The sequence below is a fragment of the Stenella coeruleoalba genome (genome assembly GCF_951394435.1).
Source record: "Stenella coeruleoalba genome assembly, chromosome: 3".
NCBI classification, from domain to species: domain Eukaryota; kingdom Metazoa; phylum Chordata; class Mammalia; order Artiodactyla; family Delphinidae; genus Stenella; species Stenella coeruleoalba.
Window position 1 is genome coordinate 45,280,603 of NC_137148.1, and position 5,173 is coordinate 45,285,775.

Genomic DNA, 5,173 nt, shown 5'->3' on the forward strand with positions numbered 1-5,173 from the left:
AATAAGCTCAAAATGGATTAAAGACCTAAATGTAAGGCCAGAAACTATCAAACTCTTAGAGGAAAACATAGGCAGAACACTCTATGACATAAATCACAGCAAGGTCCTTTTTGACCCACCTCCTAGAGAAATGGAAATAAAAACAAAAATAAACAAATGGGACCTAATGAAACTTCAAAGCTTTTGCACAGCAAAGGAAACCATAAACAAGACCAAAAGACAATCCTCAGAATGGGAGAAAATATTTGCAAATGAAGCAACTGACGAAGGATTAATCTCCAAAATTTACAAGCATCTCATGCAGCTCAACAACACAAAAACAAACAACCCAATCCAAAAATGGGCAGAAGACCTAAACAGACATTTCTCCAAAGAAGATATACAGATTGCCAACAAACACATGAAAGAATGCTCAACATCACTAATCATTAGGGAAATGCAAATCAAAACTACAATGAGATATCATCTCACACCAGTCAGAATGGCCATCATCAAAAAATCTAGAAACAATAAATGCTGGAGAGGGTGTGGAGAAAAGGGAACACTCTTGCACTGCTGGTGGGAATGTGAATTGGTACAGCCACTATGGAGAACAGTATGGAGGTTCCTTAAAAAACTACAAATAGAACTACCATACAACCCAGCAATCCCACTACTGGGCATACACCCTGAGAAAACCATAATTCAAAAAGAGTCGTGTACGAAAATGTTCATTGCAGCTCTATTTGCAATAGCCAGGAGATGGAAACAACCTAAGTGTCCATCATCGGATGAATGGATAAAGAAGATGTGGCACATATATACAATGGAATATTACTCAGCCATAAAAAGAAACGAAATTGAGCTATTTGCAATGAGGTGGATGGACCTAGAGTCTGTCATACAGAGTGAAGTAAGTGAGAAAGAGAAAGACAAATACTGTATGCTAACACATATATATGGAATTTAAGAAAAAAAAATGTCATGAAGAACCTAGGGGTAGGATGGGAATAAAGACACAGACCTACTAGAGAATGGACTTGAGGATATGGGGAGGGGGAAGGGTAAGCTGTGACGGCGTGAGAGAGTGGCATGGACATATATACACTACCAAATGTAAAATCGATAGCTAGTGGGAAGCAGCCGCATAGCACAGGGAGATCAGCTCTGTGCTTTGTGACAACCTAGAGGGGTGGCATAGGGAGGGTGGGAGGGAGGGAGATGCAAGAAGGAAGAGATATGTATAACTGATTCACTTTGTTGTCGAGCAGAAACTAACACACCATTGTAAAGCAATTATACTCCAATAAAGATGTTTAAAAAATAAATAAATAAATAAAAATAAAGTAAAAAGGCTATAAGTTGGTAGAGACATTCGCATGCATATAACTAACAAAGAAATATATAGGAGTCCTACATATATATTGGTAAGGAAAATGACCCAACATAAAAATAAGTAAAAGATATAAACAAGCATTTCATAAAAAAGGAACTACTTATAGCCAATAAATGAGTTTCTCATAGTTATTAATAATTAGGGAAATATATATCAAGACCAGTTAAACTCATTCAATAGGTAAAAGTTAGGAAGTCTGAGCACATCAAGTGTTGGAAAAGAGGTCAACAATTTGCGTGTACAGTTTTGCTAAGAGAGTGAATTGATTATTCTTGCATCCTACAACCCAGCAAGAGAAATGCTTGCACATATGTACCAGGAGACATATACAAGTATAGTCATGACAGTACTTTTAGTAATTGCAAAAAAAAAAAAAAAAAAAAAAGAAAAAGAAAAACCACACAAACCAAATGCCCATAAGATAGGAGAATGGATAAATATATAGTGCTACATACACATAATGGGATATTATGTGAAAATCAATGAATTACACATTTCCATATCAGTATGAATAAATCTTAATGTTTGGTTTTTAAAAGGGCAAGTTGAAGATTACTCTTTTTATAAAATTCAAGGGCTAAACCTACATATTTTGTTTATACATATATATGTATTGATTTAAAATTCTATTTTTTTAAAATGTGGAAATGTTAAACAGAACATTTAGAGCAATGATTACCATGTATGAGGCAAGGGGTGTAAGAGAGGGAAAGAACATGCAGGTCTGTATAAGTTATTGCCCATGATCAGTTTTTCGATTGGATTATAAACTCAAACAAGACGTGTATACCTGGGGAGACCAATGATAACTGTGTCACGAGCCAAGGAATATGGTTAGGCCAATTATGAGTACCTTACATCCAGGTAAAAAACAAATACATACTTCTAACCAGCATGATTTGAGGGAAGTGAAACAATGGGAAGAACATTCCGATATATGTATGCATTGCCAGGAGGCTACAGGGGCTAGGCTGGCCATGGTACGTCTCCACTGAAATATCCTGAGCGTCTAAGGAAGGTGAAAAGAGACCAAACCTCGTTTTATATTTGTCACAATATATCTAATTGATTGGATATTTAAATTTAAGGCCTAACTCTTTGAAAAGCAACTTAATGAATATAAAATAAAAGGTTAATTTTAAGATTTAAATTTAAATCTTAGACGTGGCGGCCCATGCAGGTCCGGGGTCAGGCAGCCACGCCCCCGGCCCAGCCATGGTGCAGTCCTGGTACATGGACGAGTCGCCGGCGACCCGCGGTGGCCCCACGGCGCAGAGCCCGCGCGCCCGGTCCGCCTGGAGCGGCTGCACGGGCTCGGCGTCCTTTACTGGACGCTGGATGCTGACAAAGATGAGAATGATCTAGAATTAGAAAAGATCCGAAAAGAGAAAAACTACTCCTGGATGGACACAATAACCACATGCAAAGACAAACTACCAAATTATGAAGAAAAGATGAAGATGTTTTACGAGGAGCATTTATACCTGGATGACGAGATTCGCTACCTCCTGGACGGCAGTGGGTACTTTGACGTGAGGGATAAAGAGGACAGGTGGATCCGGATCTTCATGGGGAAAGGAGACATGATCACTCTCCCCGCCGGGATATACCACCGCTTCACACTGGACGGAAGAACTACGTGAAGGCCATGCAGCTGTTTGTGGGAGACCCAGTGTGGACAGCGTACAGCCGGCCGGCTGACCACTTCGAGGCCCGTGGGCAGTATTGAGTTTCTGGCACAGATGGCCTAGCGGTGCCCTGGGGCCTCGGGCACCCGAAAGTCCGGGACATGATAGCAGCAGAAAATCTGTCCTATTCTCCTTGCTTTTGTGTTGTAGGCTTGAGGCTAGGTGAGCTTTCCTCTGCAAGATTGTTTGATCAGAATACGTTTTGATGGAAGTAGCTGTAGAACCGGTTGGTACATAGAAGCACCTGTGGAAATCTGGGCAAATCCGTTCATTTTCTCTAATTCAGGACCAGTGGTCAGTGGCCCTGTATCAGCTCGTGCCTTCAGCTGTGACCGAGTGAGTTTCAACTCCCGAAACGGAGCCACTTAGCTGCCCCATCTGAACCTGATTCTTGGACTTTAAGCAGGTACCAAACGAGGCCATGCCTGCCTTGTGCGGAGGAGTGATAGTGGATGACAGGACTGGGCAGAGAGAAGAAGCTTTTCTCCCAAAACATGGGAGGAAGCTGGGTGGGGGAGGGGTGCCGCGGGGGATGAGCTGGCGAGTTAGGGGGGCCCTCACTTGATTATGCCACTTTCTTCTTCAAAATAGAGTAGCTGCCTTAACGTTAATAAATAAATATTAAATATGTTAAATACCTTTTATGTTACATTCATTTTGACATACAGGCATTTTGTAAGTGAATAAAACTCTGTGGTAAATCCTGCCAGTAATCTTTGATGAAGGTTTATATTATACATTTATCAAAATAGTTGACCAAACTTTTATTCATTCATCTGACTGTCTACCTGTCTACCTACCTAACTACCCATCCACCTGTTTCCTGGACATGATAATAACAGTATTTGAGAGCAACTCCCCTTTCCCTTCATTCACTGTTGCAGACTGAAACTACTAATTTATTGCAGTGGACATAGATCTCCCTCTACTGGTACAAAATGATAATGCCAATCAATCCTATAAAGTTTTTAAGGTTATTTAAAATGCAGCTATTCCTTTAAGTCATACCCACCATTCCATTGCCTTGTGTAGCATCAGCATAAAAAGTAATCTCACTTTTGAATCTATCTTAAACGCCACACTTATTTTCTAAAGCCAAATTATATAAATTTTTATAAATAAAAACAAATTATTAAGTGAATATAACACAAACAAAAACAAGGCAAAGGTGTTTTAGCTTTTCCTCATTCTTGGAAGTAAAAACATTTTGTTTCATTGAAATCTTAAACAAAAAATTTTTTTGCAATTTTATTTTATTTATTTTTTATACAGCAGGTTCTTATTAGTTATCCATTTTATACCTATTAGTGTATACATGTCAGTCCCAATCTCCCAATTGATCACACCACCACCCCGGCCCCAGCCACTTTCCCCCCTTGGTGTCCATACAGTTGTTCTCTACATCTGTGTCTCTATTTCTGCCCTGCAAACCGGTTCATCTGTACCATTTTTCTAGGTTCCACATATATGCGTTAATATATGATATTTGTTTTACTCTTTCTAACTTACTTCACTCTGTATGACAGTCTCTAGCTCCATCCATGTCTCTATAAATGACCCAATTTCGTTCCGTTTTATGGCTGAGTAGTATTCCATTCTATATGTTTACCACATCTTCTTTATCCATTCGTCTGTTGATAGACATTTAAGTTGCTTCCATGACCTGGCTATTATAAATAGTGCTGCAATGAACATTGGGGTGCATGTGTCTTTTTGAATTATGGTTTTCTCTGGGTGTATGGCCAGTAGTGGGATTGCTGGGTCATATGGTAATTCTATTTTTAGTTTTTTAAGGAACCTCCATACTGTTCTCCATAGTGGCTGTATCAATTTATATTCCCACCAATACTGCAAGAGTGTTCCCTTTTCTCCACACCCTCTCCAGCATTTGTTGTTTGTAGATTTTCTGATGATGCCCATTCTAACTAGTGTGAGGTAATACCTCATTGTAGTTTTGATTTGCATTTCTCTAATAATTAGTGATGTTGAGCAGATTTTCGTGTGCTTCTTGGCCATCTATATGTCTTCTTTGGAGAAATGTCTATTCAGGTCTTCTGTCCATTTTTGGATTGGGTTGTTTTTTAGTATTGAGCTGCATGAGCTGTTTATA

At 39.3% G+C, this 5,173-nt stretch overlaps 1 pseudogene across 1 annotated transcript; it reads left to right on the forward strand.

Moving 5' to 3' along the window:
- The first annotated feature begins 2,270 nt into the window (after positions 1–2,270).
- On the forward strand, positions 2,271–3,126 carry LOC307184588 (acireductone dioxygenase-like; annotated as a pseudogene). The gene has a single exon. The product of its transcript is annotated as an acireductone dioxygenase-like (transcript).
- The last annotated feature ends 2,047 nt before the right edge of the window (positions 3,127–5,173 follow it).